Below are 18,982 nucleotides of genomic sequence, written 5' to 3'. Positions count from 1 at the left end.
CACTTTGTCCGTGGCCACCAACAATTTGCTACTTCAAGTCCTTATCCTAACTGCATTCTAGATTCCAGGCATACCTCGGGTGAAAAGAAAACCTATGTTCATTCTAACTTTTTCACTCAGCTTAAACCAATGCTGTCTGGTTTTAAATGTCTTTAATGGAGAAAAGTTTCTCACTATCAACTCAGCATTGCCCGCAGAAAAAGAATCTCAGGAACGTATGTGGTGATCTGTATGTACTCTGATAATAAGTTTTATTTTGAACTTTGATCTATGCCTCTCAGAATTTTGTGTATATGCCTGTGGTTCTTGCCTTCCCACAACAAAGAAGACTACAGTGTTGATTTAAAACTTGACCATTGGATGTTCATATTATACAAGCCTCATCAGCACACAATAATTAAGGTTGAGATAATCTTGTGTTTGGAGTGGAGATACAAAGGTTAAGGATTTTCAATTTAATTTGTAGACTAACTCCACTCCAGTGGAAATCTTCTTGGAAGTGAGGTGTAGTTTTCCAGTGAGGAACACTGAGGAGAAGTTTGATCCAATGAGACAGATTTTTTTGGAATTGAATTGAATTGAATTGACTTTATTTCTTACATCCTTCACATACATGAGGAGTAAAAATCTATGTTAAGTCTCCATCTAAATGTGTCATGTGCAAGCATAGTAATTTATCATAATTTATAATAAATAGAACAGTCAATGTTATATAGAGTACACTCAAATCAGCATGAGTTCATCACTCTGATGACTTAGTGGAAGAAGTTGTTGGTTGGAGCCTGTTGGTTCTGGCTTTAATACTGCAGTACCACTTCCCGGGTGGTAGCAGCTAGAATATATTGTGGTTGGGATGACTTGGGTCCCCAGTGATCCTACGGGCCCTTTTTACATACCTGTCTTTGTAAATGTCCTGAATCATGAGAAGTTCACAACTAAAACAACAGTGCTGGGCTGTCTGCACCACTCTCTGCTGAGTCCTGTGATTAAGGGAGGTACAGTTCCCATACCAGGCAGAGATGCAGCCAGTCAGGATGCTCTCAATTGTGCCCCTGTAGAAAGTTCTTAGGATTTGGGGGCCCATATCAAACTTCCTCAACTCTTTGAGGTGAATGAGGCGCTGTTGTGCCCTTTTCACCACACAGCTGGTGTGTACAGACCACATGCAATCCGCAATGATGTGGATGCTGAGAAACTTGAAGCTGTTTACCCTCTCAACCCCAGATCCATTGATGTCAATTGGGGTTAGCCAGTCTCCATTCCTCCAGTGATCCACAACCAGCTCCTTTGTTCTTGTGTTATACTGAGGGAGAGGTTGTTCTCTTGACACCACTGTGTCAGAGAGATGACTTCTTCCTGTAGGCCACCTCATTATTGTTTGAGATAAAGCCAATCAATGAAATATCGTCGGCAAATTTAATTAGACTAGAGCTGTGGCTGGCAATACAGTCATGGGTATACAGGGAGTAAAGGAGGGGACTCAGTATGTAGCCCTGAGGGGCTCCTGTATTGAGAGTCAGAGGGTTGGAGGTGAAGCCCACTCTTACCACCTGCTGGCGATCTGACAGGAAGTCCAGGATCCAGCTACACAAGGCAGGGTCAAGGCCTAGGTCTCTGAGCTTCTTGTCAAGCCTGGATGGAACTATGGTGTTGAATGCTGAACTGTAGTCTAAAAACAGCATTCTCACATAAGCATCCCTCTTCTTCAGATCTGTAAGGACAGTGTGTAGAGCAGTGGCTATTGTATCATCTGTTGATCGGTTGTGTCGGTAAGCAAATTGTAGCGGGTCCAGTTTGGGTGGTAGCAAGCTGCAGATGTAATCCTTGACCAGCTTCTCAAAGCATTTGCTTATTATTGAGGTGAGTGTGACAGGATGCCAGTCATTCAGGCTTGTTACCTTGGTCTTTTTTGGTACAGGGACAATGGTGGATAATTTGAAGCAAGAGGGCACTCCACACTGCGAGAGGGCGAGATTAAAAATATCAGTAAACACACCTGCTGTCAAAGGGTTTGGATCTGTGGTGGACTTGGTGGTGAACATCATACCTTGCATGGTAATGCTGAGTAGACAGAAGAAGATGATAAATTTTTGGTGGCAGATAAATGTAAGAAGGATTATCTATCATCTTTCTCAGCTGAAGTCTGGTGAAGAAGGACTGAGGTAGCCAATGAATTGGCAGTTATCTGGAGGAAATTATGGAATAGTTGCAGACAGGATCGGTGATAGTGGAAGGAGTTCCCTGGTAATGAGAGATAGAGTTCTGATCTGGGAAGGTCCAGGTCTCCTTCTGGCTCGCAAGGTATTATGGGGAAAGCTACAGCTTCAAAGTTGTCGTATTCTTTCTGGCCTGTTGATCTCCTTCAGCATGTTTTTGTTTGGTTCCAGGTGTATAAGACTCCAGACTGGATGTGAGTATTACATTGTGGCTTTGAAGAGATCATCAAGCCCTGACATTTGAGTCTTGGCCTCAAATCAATGAAAATGAAATGGTTGGAGACAGGAACAGACTGAACACAGGATAGTTAGTCAGCTTTGCCAATCTAGCACAAGAAGCTAGCCAACATCTGAGTCTGTAGCAGAAGTTTCAACTGCTAGGTACCAGTGTTGAATAAGATTTTCACATCAGTCCAGCAATCTATTCTCCAGCCTGATCCCAGGATAGCTGGTACATTGACCTAGGGAAGTGGCAGAAGTCTTGGAAAGCATGGAGTTGATGTCTTTACTCAAGTTGACACACTTTGTCTTATTTCCTCTGCAGTTCCACAGTGTTCTTGCTGTTGTGTGTTTATCAGCTAACTCAGACTGTTGCCAGTCATGGCGACAGAATGTAATCTAGGCCATGCGCTGTTCCCAAATTCTCAGCTCCACGCTCTCTCTCAACAGTTTTCCACACATCACGCAGCCACCATTGGGAAAGCACAGCATAGGAGCACCATGACAAACACAAAGGTCTTGTACAGGCATGAATAGATTATGCATGTCATTCATTGCTCTTTGGTTGCTATGATAGTTTTATGGACAAGTTCTCTGGAAAGTTATTGAAGTGGCATAGTTCATACTTTCAGAAGAAGGAACAAGTGTTGAGAGTTAAAGGGAGGATGGTAGTGTTAATTTTTTTGGTTGAAGTGTTGCGGTCTGTCATTAGTGCCAGAAAGGGGCTACTGTCGTGGTCTTCTATACATTTTTCTTTCCCAAATCATCATCCCGCTTCTTCTCCTTCCCCTCCATGTGCTGTCACGCATTTTCTGAAATGGGCGATCGTGGCAGATCTTTAAAGTTGGAGTTTATTGTCATATTATAAGTACGTACATTTATGCACGGATGCAATGAAGAATTTATTTGCGGCAGCACATAGCATAGCATCAAATAAGCAGCATTCACAAGAAAAACCTAATGAAAGGTAAATCATACATAATTTTATGAAGAAAGTAGACAATTAGAACAAAAAATCCAACCAAGTCTATTTTAGTGCAAAGTGTTGCTGTACCGAGGCAGTGCCTCTGGTAGATACAACGAATGATGGGGAGGGATGTACCCCATGATACAGTGGGCAGGGTCTACTATTCCCTGCAGCTTCTTACGATCCTGTAAAATTGAATTTCCATACCAGATCTTGATGCATCCAGAAGGGATACTGTCAATAGTACAGTGCTGGCCAGAAAGAAATCTGTGGAATATGTAGCCTGGTAATCCTGGCGGAGACAGCTTCATCATCTCATGACACATCATGGTGGAAGATATCTTTATATAACTCCTGCAGACGTACTATTAATATGAGCGCCTCAAAGTACAATGTTTGTATGTCGGCCCCATCTGGAGAGCCGAATATGCTGCTGTCTCATAGTATGCGAGCTAACCACATGCACTGGTTCCTTTAGTTATAATGTCCCTTTTCATTTGGCTTCAGCTCAGCATTCCCTATTATTGGTTGCAAGTTCTCCAGATTTTAGTATGCAATGCAGCAGCTGTAAATGTCACAACCAGCTCTTCCAGTTACAGTGAGGCTTGCACTAAATGATACTGCAATGGTCAAAGGTAAGGCATGGCAAAGATCATAATTAGCAGGCTGGTTCTGCAGAACAAGAGGTTCTGCAGATGCTGGAAACTCAGTGTAAAACACTCAAAATGCTGGAGAAACTCAGCAAGTCAAGCAGCTTCTGTGGGAAAAGAGTAAACATATGACATTTCAGGCTAAGACCCTTCTTCAGTCCCGATCAGACTGACTGAAGAAGGGTCTAGGCCTGAAACATCGACTGCTTATTCCCTTTCATAATTGCCAACCGACCTGCTGAGCCTCTCCATCATTTTGTGTGTGTTGCTCTGTTTTAGCAGTTATCTTTACGCTCACCTTTTTGGCCAAAGCAATACAGACACACATGTGAAGTTGCATTTGAAATCATATAATGTTATACAGAACTCTCAGTGCACACAAAAAATACTCTGAATTTTGGCACTTTAAGTAACACAATTTCATAAGTTAGTAAAACCTGTTCATACTGAGTCAAGAAGGACTATTATTTTTTTAAAACAGTAAGAGTGAAAATCTGACTGCAGACTAATTTTATGTGTTGCATTATATGTGACATCATTTGGTGGAATTTGAAAATGGAAAATTAATGGTAGGGAAAGTGGAATCCATGCGAAAAAGCAAAGAAATTAATTTCCCTGGGGGACTAAGACACTGAGAAATTTGGATTAGATCAATTTTAAACAGTCATTGCTATATTTTTGGGATTGTGTGAATAGATCTTCCAGCACATGCCTCTGAAGTATAATAAGTAATGTGAGTACTGCAAGTACTGCTGAAAATATGTGTTACTCATTACCAGATGAACCTAGTAATTTTGTATCTCAAACTGCCAGCAAGAATGACAGTAAGGAGCCCAATTTGTCCCTCACCACCTAATTAATTATCTTATTGCTGCTTATGAACTCCTGCTGTGTGAAAATTGGGCTGCTTGTATCTCCACAGTTGTGACTACACTGCAAAGTACATCATGAAGCTAAAGGTAAAAGATCAGTGGGCACTGGAATTTGGACAAGAAACACAAGGTACCCGGTTCCACCTAGCCTCTGTCCCACCCTTCCTACTGCTATATACAGGAAATACTGCCTCGTTTCTCTCAGTCTTAATGCAGGGTCATGATCAGAAACATCAAGGTACACCTATTGCTTCCACACATACTGCTTGATCCCTGAATTCTTCAAGTGCTATATTTTTAGTTTTATGCCACGTAGCTCTTTGAGATGTTTCACAGTATTGAATGGTGCATGCCCTTTCCAATCCTTCATATCAGACATGAAAATGTCTGCGATTGAAAGTCTTATCATACGAAGAGCGTTTAATGGCTCAGGGCCCGTACTAGCTGGACTTCAGATGAATGAGAAGGGATCTCATTGAAATCTATTGAATGTTGTAGGGGAGTCTAAGACCAGAAGACACAGCCTCAGAATAGAGCGACGTCTATTTAGAATAGAGATGACGAGGAGTTTCTTTAGCCAGAGAGTGATGAATCTGTGGAATTCATTGCCACAGGCAGCTGTGGAGGCCAAGTCTTTATGTATATTTAAGGCAGAAGTTGATAGATTCTTGAATGGTCAGGCAAGAAGGGATACTGGGTGGAGACAAGAGATTGGGGCTGAAGGAAATGTATTAAACGTGATGAAATAGCAGAGAAGGCTCGATGGGCCAAATGACCTAATTCTGCTCCTATATCTTAAGGTCTGATGGTAAGTGGCAATACTTTCCTGAAATGTACCATAATTCAGTATTACTCTGCAAGTATATTTTAGATTTGGTTGCACGTTAAAATTGTAAACTAAATTATTTATAGATGCACAGATGAGGAGCAAAGAAAAATATTAAAAACAGTGAAGGGTAAAGAAGAATTTGTTTTTAGAAAGTAATAGAAAACACTGAATTTCAATCATTTAGAACAAAATACTTATCGTAATAAGAAATAAAACACCAAATTTTAATCATTTTATTACGTAGGCAAATACAGCATCCATTTTGCATCTATCAAACTTTCATAAATAGCAGTGAGGTGAGTAACAATAAGACCATAAGACCAAAAGATATAGGAGGAGAAGTAAGCCATTCAGCCCTTTGAGTCTACTCCGCCATTCAATCATGTGCTGATCCAATTCTTCCAGTCATCCCCACTCCCCTGCCTTCTCCCCATACCCTTTGATGCCCTGGCTAATCAAGAACCTATCTATCTCTGTCTTAAATACACACAATGACTCGGCCTCCACAGCTGCTCATGGCAACAAATTCCACAGTCTTAACACCCTCTGCCTAAAGAAATTTCTCTGCATCTCAGTTCTAAATGGATGTCCTTCAATCCTGAAGCCCTGCCCTCCCGTCCTAGACTCCCCTACCATGGGAAATAAATTTGCCATATCTAATCTGTTCAGGCCTTTTAACATTCGGAATGTTTCTATGAGATCCTCCCTCACTCTCCTGAACTCCACGGAATACAGCCCGAGAGCTGCCAGACGATCCTCATACGGTAACCCTTTATTCCTGGGATCATTCTTGAGAACCTTCTCTGAACCCTCTCCAATATCAGTATATCTTTTCTAAAATAAGGAGCCCAAAACTCCACACAGTACTCCAAGTGTGGTCTCACAAGTGCCTTATAGAGCCTCAACATCACATCCCTGCTCTTATATTCTATACTTATAAAAAGGAATGCCAACATTTCATTTGCCTTCTTCACCACTGACTCAACCTGGAGGTTAACCTTTAGGGTATCCTGAACAAGGTCTCCCAAGTCCCTTTGCATCTCTGCATTTTGAATTCTCTCCCTATCTAAGTAATAGTCTGCCCGTTTATTTCTTCCAACAAAGTACATGACCATATACTTTCCAACATTGCATTTCATTTGACACTCCTTTACCCGTTCCTCTAAACTATTTAAGTTTCTCTGCAGGTTCTCTGTATCCTCAACCATACCCGCTCCTCCACTTATGAACATAGAGTAATGGACTTAGAATTTTACATTACAGGCCCTTCAGCCCACAATGTTTTGCCAACCATGTAACCAACTCTAAAAATTGGCTAGAATTTCCCTAGAGTATAGCCCTCTATTTTTCTAAATTCCATGCACCTATCTAAGCGGCTCTCTTTGCATAATTGGCAAATTTAGCCACAAATCCATTAATCCTATTGTCCAAATGATTGACATTCATTGTAAAAAGCAGCGGTCCCAACACTGGCCCCTGTGGAACTCCACTGGTAACCAGCAGCCAGCCAGAATAGGATCCCTTTATTCCCACTCTCTGTTTTCTTTTGATCAGCCAATGCTCCACCCATGCTAGTAACTTCCCTGTAATTCCATGGGCTCGTATCTTGCTAAGCAGCCTCATGTGTGACACCTTGTCAAAGGCCTTCTGAAAATCCAAGTACACCACATCCACTGCATCTCCTTTGTCTACCCTGCTTGTAATTTCCTCAAAAAATTGCAGTAGGTTAGTCAGGCAGGATTTTCCTTTCAGGAAACCATGCTAGCTTTGGCCTATCTTGTCATGTGCCTCCAGGAACTCTGTAATCCCATCCCTAACAATCGATTCCAACAACCTCCCAACCATTGATGTCAGGATAACACATCTATAGTTTCGTTTCTGCTGTCTCCCACCTTTCTTAAATAGCAGAGTAACATTTGCAATCTTCTAGTCATCCAGTACGATACCAGAATCTATCAATTCTTGTAAGATCATTGTTAATTCTTCCGCAATCTCTCCAGCTACTTCCTTCAGAACCTGAGGGTGCATTCTATCAGGTCCAGTAGATTTATCCACTTTCAGACCATTAAGCTTCCTGAACACCTTCTCAGTCGTAATTTTCACTGCACATACTTCACCAACACTCTGGTATACAGTAGATGTCTTCCACTGAGAAGAGTGGTGCGAAGTAGACATTCAGTTCCACTGCCATCTATATGTCTCTCACTTAAAAATCCCCAGCGTCATTTTCTATTGGTCCTATATCTACCCTCAACTCTCTTTTACCCTTTATATACTTAAAAAAGCTTTTAGAATCTTCTTTGATATTAGTTGCCAGCTTCCTTTCAGAATTTGCCTTTTCCTTCCTAATGACCTTCTTAGTTTCCTTTTGCAAGTTTTTAAAAGCTTCCCAACCCTCTATCTTCCCACTAGCTTCGGCTTCCTTGTATGCCCTCTCTTTTGCTTCTACTTTGGCTCTGACTTCACTTGTCATCCATGGTAGCATCCTTCTCCATTTAAAAATTTCTTCTTATTTGGAATACATCTGTCTTGCACTTCCTTCATTTTTCACAGAAACTCCAGCCATTGCTGCTCTGCTGTCCTTCCTGCTAGTGTCCTGACATGCCTTTTCTATCTCCTGCTGTAATTTGTAATCCACATCCCGGCTACTGTTTAGAGGCCTGCCATCAGGGTCCTTTTACCGTTGCCATTTCTTAACTCAACCCATAGAGACTCTACACCTTCTGATCCTATGTCATGCCTTTCTAATGATTTAATATTATTTCTTATACACAGGGCCACACCACCCCCTCTGCCTACTAACCTATCTTTCCAATACACCGTATATCCTTCAACATTCAACTCCCAATGGCAGCCATCCTTTAGCCAAGTTTCAAAGATGGCCACAATGTCATACTTGCCAATCTGTAGCTGAATTTCAAAATTGTTCATTTTATTTCTTATGCTGTGTGCATTCAAATACAATACTTTAAGTCCAGTGTTTGTTGCTTTCTGTTTCAACTGCACCATGCCTCTTATTACCCTGTAACTCATCCCACTGGCTGTGATTATACAAATACAAATACTTTATTGTGTTATGCCGTTGGCCCCCTCCTTTGTGAAAATCGCAAGAACTCTAGTTAAGGGGGGTCAACTGACCCAAGAGAGAGAGACGTGCGAAAGACCACGTTCTTCCAAGAAGCAGAATAAAAGTGACTTTGACTATTGTCTCATGGAGACCACCTGAAAAGCCCTCGGGCAAAGTGGGCTGGTTGAGAGAGAGATCGCATTACCTGCAACTTGATTGACACCTGCGATCCCGTGAAGAAGTATAAAGGCGGGTCTGAGGGGAGGACCCTCAGACGCACCAAGGAGACACCAAGGAAGCATGATACCGATTCCCGTGGGAGCGGGAAGCCATTTTTTTAGGAAGCCACGTGCGTCAGATTCCGGATCGGGAATCTGTGGCTGAAGCCAAAGGAAAATCGCTTTTAGCTAACAACTGATTCCAGGGAATTGTTTCGCAAAGACAACGGGCAAGTGTTCTTTCTCTCTCTCCAACACGTGAAATGCCAGCGGTTCCCAAACGGAAAAGACTGCAGATTTCTAAGTGACTTTAATATTCAATTGGACTCAGTATTACCCCTAGACAACTATAGAGCTTATTTCTGATTAATTATTATTACACCGGTGATTTAGATTGAGTTTTGACGATTTGAATGTTTTGTATTAACCATACGTTTGTGCCCTTGTTGAATAAAACGTTTGAAAATAGTAGCATCAGACTCAGCTGATCCATCTATCTTTGCTGGTAAGTTACCTGGTTACGGGGTTTTCGTAACAATTGTCACCAAACAATTGATACTAGAGCGTACAATCATCACAATGATATTTGTTTCTGCGCTTCGCACTCCCTGAAGTACAAATCGAAATAAATATAATAAAAATTTAAATTATAAATCATAATTAGAAAATAGAAAAGGGAAAGTACGGTAGTGCAAGTCAGGTCCAGATATTTGGAAGGTATGGCTCAGATCCGGGTCAGGATCTGTTCAGCAGTCTTATCACAGTTGGAAAGAAGCTGTTCCTAAATCTGCCCGTACAAATCTTCATGCTCCTGAACCTTCTCCCGGAGGGAAGTGGGACAAAAAGTGTGTTGGCTGGGTGGGACTTATCCTTGATTATCCTGGCAGCACTGCTCCGACAGCGTGTGGTGTAAAGTGAGTCCAAGGATGGAAGATTGGTTTGTGTGATGTGCTGGGCTAGGTTCACGATCTTCTGCAGCTTCTTCTGGTCTTGGACAGGACAACTTCCATACCAGGTTGTGATGCACCCTAAAGGAATGCTTTCTACGGTGCACCTATAAAAATCAGTGAGGATTTTAGGAGACAGGCCAAATTTCTTCAGCTTTCTCAGGAAGTAAAGGCGCTGGTGGGCCTTCTTGGCAGTGGACTCTGCTTGGTTAGACTAAGTCAGGTCATTTGTGATATTCACCCCGAGGAACTTAAAGCTTTTGATCTGTTCCACCTGCACACCACCTATGTAGATGGGGTCATGCGGTCTGATACTCCTTCTGAAGTTGTCAACCAATTCCTTCGTCTTGCTGACGTTGAGGGATAGGTTATTGTCTTCGCACCATGCCATCAGGTTCTTAATTTCCTCTCTGTACTCAGACTCATCATTACCCAAGATGCGGCCTACAATTGTGGTGTCATCAGCAAACTTATATATTGAGTTTGATGGAAACTTGGCTACACAATCATGGGTGTACAGTGAGTACAGCAGGGGGCTGAGTACACAGCCTTGTGGGGCACCAGTGCTCAGAGTGATTGTAGAGGAGAGCTTGTCCCCTATTTTTACAGCCTGGGTCATGTCTGTGAGGAAGTTGAAGATCCAGCTGCAGATCTGAGTGCTAAGACCCAGGTTCTGGAGCTTAGGAATCAGTTTATTTGGAATGATGGTATTAAAGGCAGAGTTGTGGTCGATGAAAAGGAGCTTTACATATGCGTCTTTATTCTCCAGGTGTTCTAAGGAGGAATGTAGTGCCAGAGAGATGGCATCTGCCGTTGACCTGTTGCTCCGGTAAGCAAATTGCAAAGCGTCGAGGTTGACTGGTAGGTTATGGTTGATGTGTGCCATAACCAATCGCTCGAATCACTTCATAGCAATTGATGTTAGAGCCACAGGTTGGTAGTCATTCAGGCATGCCACCTTACTTTTCTTCAGCACCGGGATTTATTGTTGCCTTCTTAAAACACGAGGGGATCTTAGACTGAAGCAGGGAGCAGCTGAAGATGTCAGCTCGCTTGCACAGACCTGGAGAGCCCGTCCCGGGATGCCGTCTGGGCCCATTGCCTTCCTTGGATTTATCTTCACTCATTATGCCTCATCTCCTGCCTGTCCTCTTTGTCATCCTTGTTGCACAGTATCTTTGATTTATTTCTGTTTTCCCCTTCCTCAGCCCTATCACTCTGGTTCCCATCCACCTGCCAAATCAGCTTAAACCCTCCCTAACAGCTCTATTAAACCTACCTAGTAACGAGTTAAATTGTGATGGTAATGGCTGAGGGAGGCAAATTGGGCAAAACACGAGCGTCATTCCCCAATCATTTCCAGCACAATGTACACCAAAAAGGCAGAGGCAGCATGGCTTGGAATCGCCTACAAATATCAAAATCTCTGACTATAAGAGATGTGCCAAAAGGCTTGACACTGAATATTTTACAATATCATTAAAGATAAGGGTGATGAGGGTGCAGAATTTATGGTCACTAACTTTGCTAATGACAAGGTCAGGTAGGAAATGTAATTGTAACTGCAAGGGGATATTGATAGGTTAAATGAATCAGCAAAAATCAGACAAATGATGTATAATGTTGGATATTGTGGAATTGGCTACTTTGTACATAAAATAAAAAAGGAAACTTGTTATCTACATGATGAGAGATTGCAGGGCTCTGAGGGGTAGCAAGATCTGAGTGTTCCATTGAAGGTTAGGAGGTTATGCTTCAGTTAAACAGTGCATTAATGAAACCATATTTTGAATAATGGTCTCTACATTAAAGGAAGGACATCATGTGATGGAAGGAGCTCAGAGAAGGTTCACTAGAACTTGAAATGGACAGATTGCCTTCCTAGGCAAGATTGAACCTGCTGGACTTGACCATGCAGGACTCTAAAAGAGTGAAAAGGGAACTTGGTTAAAATGCTTGATATTTTGAGAGGTCTTGACAGGGTGCATGTGGAGTGGATGTTTTCTCTTGTGAGATAATCTAAAAAGAGGATCACTTTTTAAGCATAAACACTGCTCACCCATTTAATAATGAGGTGATTTTTTTTTCTCTTGCAGAGGTTTGTGAGTTTTTGGAAGATAAGTCTAAATATTTTAAAGGCATAGGTGGATAGATTATTATTATTATTATTATTATTATTATTGTTGTTGTTGTTGTTATTGTGTTGAGAATGCATTGTTTTTGGAATGACAGTTCTCTTCTGGCCACAGGAATGATGCAATGATCTGATAATTTAAAAAAAGCACTCTGCTAATAATGTTTCTATAAATTTAATGGTAAGGAAGGGATTGAAAGTCTACCATGGGCAAAGTGGAATGCACTAACCAATGTCATTTTAAATGGCCAGAAGGCTGATTCATGTGTATATCCACATAATGAAGCATTCTTTTAGTGCTGCAATGTCAATTTAAGTTTTGTGAAATGTCGCAAGGTACATTGGACTCATCATTCTGAATGAGAGATAGATGCCATCTAACAATCACTTTGTGGTTATTGTGTTGAGAATTGTATTTTTTTGGAATGACAGTTCTCTTCTGGCCACAGGAATGATGCAATGATCTGATAATTTTAAAAAAAGCACTCTGCTAATAATGTTTCTATAAATTTAATGTTTTGGAGTGATACTAGAGGTTACCTTAGTATCGAAATAAGTAATTCGGAAAATCTATGGGAGTGTCTGCGTAGGAATGTAACGTTAACTGGAGATTTGTGTTTGATGAAGCTTATAATTTGCTGGCACAGCAGCAGAGGCGGTGAGATTATATTTGCTTCTATTAAACACTATGTTGGTATTGAATACAGCTAAAGGTTGTGATTTGCGCAAACAAAATGCCACATCAATTGTATCTAAAAGCAACTGTTAGGCTGGAGTGAATTGGACTTCTTCCCATCCTTCAAAAAATATAGCCATGGTACTACTTCCACTTCTTAGTTCACAGATTTTGTCTATAAATGTTTTACCAGATACAATTTACCTGTCAACTTCTTTGTTAAAATAAAAGTAACCGTGAACACAAGAAATTCTGCAGGTGCTGGAAATCCAAAGCAACATACACAAAATGCTGGAGAAACTCAGCAGGTCAGGCAGCATCTATAGAAATGAAGAGTCAAGGTTTTGGGCTGAGACTCTTCTTTAGGACTGGAAAGGAAGGGGGAATTTGCCAGAATAAAAGGGTGGGGGGAGGGGGGAGGAGGACAAGCTAGAAGGTGATAGGTGAAGCCAGGTGGGTGGGAGAGATAAAGGGCTGGAGAGGAAGGAATGTGATAGGAGAGGAGAGTGGATCATAGGAGAAAGGGAGGAGGAGGGACACCAGGAGGAGGGGATAGGCAGGTGAGAACAGGCAAGAGGCCAGAGCGGGGAATAGAAAAAGGGGGTAAGAGGGGGTAGGGAATATTTTTCCATCTGAAGGAGACATGAGGTTGGAGGCTACCCAGATGGAATATAAGGTGTTGCTCCTCCACCCTGGCACAAGAGGAAGCCATGGACTGACATTTCAGACTGGGAATGGGAATCAGAATTAAAATGTTTGGCCACTTTTGGCAGATGGAGTAAAGGTGCTCAACAAAGCAGTCCTCCAGTTTACATTGGGTCTCACCGATGTACAGGAGACCACATTGGGAGCATTGGACACAATAGACAACCCAGCAGATTCACAGGTGAAGTGTTGCTTCACTTGGAAGGGTTGTTGGTGCCCTGAATGGAGGTGAGGGAGAAGGTGAATGGGCAGGTGTAACACTTTGACCACTTGCAGGAATAAACACTGGGTGGGAGGTTAGTAGGGAGGGACGAATTGACAAGGGAATCATGGAAGGTGTGTTCCCTGTGGAAAGTGGAGGGGTGGGGGTGGGGGAGGTAAGACGAGTTTGGTGGTAGGATCGCTTTGCAGATGGTGGAGGTTGCAGAGAAGGATGTGTTGGATGCAGAAGGTCATGTGGTGGTAGGTAAAGACAAGAGGAAATCTATCACTGTTAAGGCAGTGGGAAGATGGGGTGAGTGCGAATGTCCAGGAAATAGAGGAGATGCGGGTGAGGGCAGCATCAATGGTGGAGGAATAGAAACCCCATTCCTTGAAGAAGGAAGACATCACAGATGTCCTGGAAAGGAAAGCCTCATCCTGGGAACAGATGCCGTAGAGATGAAGGGACTGAGAAAAGTGAGTAGCATTTTTACAGGAGACAGGGTGGGAAGAGGTATAGTCAAGTTCTGAAAAAGTACTCCAATATGTTTTGGACAGTATTTAATAGGTCACTGAATAATTCTATTATTATCTCAGTCAGTACTCGAACTGGTGCCACAGTAACTTTGTTCATTCAAACACTGCACCATTGTGTCATTGCAGCACATTTAACATCCAATGAAATTTCTCCGCACAGCAAGTTTTCAATCCCAGGATGTCTGTGGAAGGCAAAAAGCAAATGCAGAAAATGGAGTAAAAGTAGGAAAGTGAAGAATCCTGTGTTCTGGTTACAAGATACTGATGAGAACTACATCAGCGGAGGTTTGAGGTGCAGCGTTGATCTTTCAATTGAAATGTAACAAAGATAGCAAAGGGGAAAATGAGTTAAACACTAACCCTCTCAAATCAGAGAACCTAGTATAATAAACTGAAGTGAACATCAAGTTACACACATGGGGTTTCTTAGCTCGATTACATATGATCCGTAATGTTACATCGAATAAGTTTAAACAGCAAAATGCCAACTCCAACTGTTAAGTAGGTTAAGTAGGTCTTCTGTAATCCCATTGTTGGCTAAAACCATGGAGAGACAGTGCAGAAATTATTTGTCGTTTTATACTAGTAAATTGTGTGCACATGAAAACAACTTTCGGAGGGCGGAGCTTAGTCTAGATGGCGCTAAACGGCGACTCCTTTGCTTGCATCTTCAGAAACAGCTCTATTTCTATCTTTAATATCTCTATTTTTCTCTTTCAGGGTTCTTTTGAAGACCCTGACCTGGAGTTACATGCTGACTTCAGTTCTTTGTGGGAATGGGACCCGCTCTTGCCGTTACCCAACATGCCAAGGGTGCAACCCAAGAGTATGGTTTGCATTTGGAGACCTAGGATCTCGGCGATGGATCTCAGCATCCATCATCAAGGTACCCTGTCATCCCAGACATGACTTTTTCTCATTGCTACCATCTGGAATGAGGTACAGAAGCTTGAAGGCACACACTCAATGACTCAGGAACAGCTTCTTCCCCTCTGTCATCCAATTTCTAAATGGACATTGAACCCATGAACACTACATCACTTTTTTATTTCTATTTTTCATTACTTATTTAATTTAGCCATTATATATATATATGTACCTCCTGTAATTCACAGTTTATTTCTATTTATTATGTATTGCATTGTACTGCTACCATAAAGACAACAATTTTCACAATATATGCCAATGATATCAAACCTGATTCTTCTTCCTTTATATAGAGATTATGAGGGTTTAAACCCAGTGGCAATGAAGGAACACATTCTGAAGTAGGGGTGGTGCATGGCTTGGAGGAGGACCAACTTGTGTGGTTCCAATCACCTATGACTTGGTTCCTTAAGCTTGGTAAATATCACACGTTTGGGAGCAATTCATGAATAAAAGTATCTAGAAACAAACATGTATATTTGGACATTACAGGTGCATGCACATGCCTGCCCTTTCTCAGGAATTTTAAATGTCTAGCCTAAGGCACCTAGATCCTTAAAGTTATGTGACAGACATGTTACATATTCCTAACTTCCATATTTACATAATTTTTCAGGATAAGTTTTGGAGAACCCCATGTCTCTGTTGCACATTTCCCTGCCTGGAGGATGCTGGTGTAGGAGTCTTGGCAAGTTAATTTAGTACATGTTGAGGCAATGGTGTTAAATGGATGGTGAATGTTTAGGTTGGTGGATTGGGTGTCAGCCAAGTAGACTGCATTGTCTTGGATATTGTTGAACTTCTTAAGCTTTGTTCAAAATGCAGTAATCCTAGGATTCCTGGCATCTGCCATTGTACTTTTTTTACACATTAATTTTGTGAGATCTAGTAGTCACTGGCAAGACCAGCATTTTCCATCCTAATTGCCTTTAAACTAGTGGTGGTGAGCTTCCTTTTTGAACTGCTGCAGAAGATACTTCTTTAATTATTATATAGGGAGCGCCAGGATTTAGACAGTGATCATGATGGAACAACAATATACTTCCAAAGCAGCTGCTGTGTCACTTGCTGGGGAACTTACAGCTCATAGTTTTACATGCATCTGAAGTGCTTGTTTGTTATGTGTTAAAGTTAAAAGAAGGAGACAGGAAGTGTGCATTCATTGCAAAATTCCTAAATCTGCTCTTGAAATCATAGAATACAGATGACTCATCCAGTGATCCCTTTGGCCAATGGGATGTTGATATGGGGACCCGATTTCCAGAGCGTACATCTTCCAATACTGATTTAAATTCAAAAACTTGTTTTGTTACATAGGTCCATTCCAAAAGATCTTTGTAATATCATCCATGAGATCATTGTTGCACATCTGATAATCCTACAAACAGAACCAGTGAATTAATCCAAAGTCAAACAGCATTTCTTGCTCTATTGCATTGCTGGTTTCTCCAAAGTGCAGGGTGCATAAAAATGAAGCTTCTATCATCATGGCTATTTAGGCTGAATAACCTATTTCTGTAACACGATAAAGTCTGCAGATGCTGGAAATCCAATACAAACTCACTTCCCAGTGGCCAAACATTTTAATTCCCATTCCAATATGTTGGTCCATGGCCTCCTCTCGTGCCAAGATGAGGTCAATCTCAGGGTGGAGGAGCAACACCTTATATTTCATCTTGGTAGCCTCCAACCTGATGGCTGGAATATTGAATTCTCCTTCTGGTAATCTAATTTCCTCTCCCCTCTATTCCCCACTCTAACCTTTACCTCTTCTCACCTGCTTACTAATTCCCCTGGGTCCCTCCTCCTTTCCTTTCTCGTATGGTCCACTCTTCTCTCCTATAGGATTTCTTTTTCTCCAGCCCTTGACCTTTTCCACACACTTGGCTACACCTTTCACCTTCTAGCTATCCTCTCCCCACCCCCCCTTTTTTATTCTGGTATTTTCCCCTTTCTTCCTCAGTACTGAAGAAGGGTCTTGGCCTGAAACATTGACAGTTTATTCATTTCCGTGGATGCTGCCTGACCTCCAGATTTCTTCCAGCATTTTGTGCAGCCTATTTCTGTGCTGTGCACCCTATATGCAAAGCATATCCTTCTTTATTAAAATAGCATGTAAAGCAAAAGTCAATGACAATTCTATACCCAATGTTCAGTGATTTAACCTCCTCGAAATTCTGATAATAGGCTGTTAACAAGAAATATTTACTTAGTTTTATTTCACAGGTGTGATCTGCGGAATATTTCCAGCATTTTCTCTATTTATTTCAGATTTGCATCCTTTGCAAAGGTATTTGAAGTTCTCAGGCTGGCAATGCAGGGCGTGATGGAAGAAATCCTCAGCCGAACATTATTGGCTGGTTGTCCTGCTGTTGAAAAACACTTTTTAAGCTTCAGTACATCATGCTAGAAAATATTCTTCTGTTTGCAAGCTTCAGATTAAAGGTACTGTGTTAAGCTCAGCTGATACAAGAAGCAAGTGTGATCTATAATTTATGGTATTTTACAGTCGTTCCTCAGTATCTGCGGGGGATTGGTTCCAGGCCCCCTCCGCGGATACCAAAATCAGCGGATGCTCAAGTCCCTTATATAAAATGGCGTAGTATTTGCATATAACCTACGCACATTCTCCCGTATACTTTAAGTCATCTCTAGATTACTTATAATAACTAATACAATGTAAATGCTATGTAAATAGTTGTTATACTGTATTGTTTAGGGATTAATGACAAGGAAAAAAAGTCTGTACATGTTCAGTACAGACGCAACCATTGTAGCTCTTCTGGGAACACTGAAGCTGCCTTGGCATCAGCCGATGCCGATTCTCCCATGGTCTTTTAAGTTCTTGAGGCTGTAGCACTTTACATAGCCAGCCAGCCATCTCTCACTAGCCTTAAACTCCTTCCTCTCGCTCACAACACAAGTAGCGAATGAACGAGATGTGAGGCGAACAATGCTCAAACAACGAGTGCTGGAGAGAGACTGAGGATCTGTGAAATGGTGGGAGGCTACAGCAGGGTATGCCAGCACATCACTTCATTTGCGTTGTTATGCCCTCGGCCCCCTCCTTTGTGAGAATCGCAAGAGCCCTAGTCGAGGGGGGGTCAACTGACCCAAGAGAGAAAGAGACGTGCTGAATAGACACAGGAAAATGGGAGAGAGAGAGAGAGACGTGCGGAAGACCACGTTCTCCCAAGAAGCAGAATAAAGGCGACATTGACTATTGTCTCATGGAGACCACGTGAAAAGCCCTCGGGCAAAGTGGGCTGGTTGAGAGAGAGATTGCATTACCTGCAACCTGATTGACACCTGCGATCCCGTGAAGAAGTATAAAGGAGGGTCTGAGGGGGGGAAACCCTCAGACGCACCAAGGAAGCACGATACCGATTCCCATGGGAGCGGGAAGCCATTTTGAAGGAAGCCACGTACGTTAGATTCCAAATTTTGAATCGGTGGCTAGAACCAATGAAAGACTGCTTTTAACTAACAACGGGGAAGCCTGCTCCCCTGATTCCAAGGATTTGCTCTGCAAAGACAACGGGCAAGTGCTTATCCTTTCTAAATCATCTCTCTCTCTCTACAACGTGAAAACCCCAGCGGTTCCCAAAAGGGAAAAGCCTGCAAACTTCTGAGTGACTCTTTATATTTCAATTGGACTCAGTATTACCCCTAGACAACTATAGAGCTTATTTCTGATTGATTATTATTACACCGGTGTTTTAGATTGAGTTTTGATGATGTATATGATCTGAATGTTTTGTATTAACCATACGTTTGTGCCCTTTTTGAATAAAACGTTTGAAAATAGTAGCATCCG

Source organism: Hemitrygon akajei, chromosome 2, assembly GCF_048418815.1.
Source record: "Hemitrygon akajei chromosome 2, sHemAka1.3, whole genome shotgun sequence".
NCBI classification, from domain to species: domain Eukaryota; kingdom Metazoa; phylum Chordata; class Chondrichthyes; order Myliobatiformes; family Dasyatidae; genus Hemitrygon; species Hemitrygon akajei.
This window is presented reverse-complemented; position numbering follows the sequence as displayed.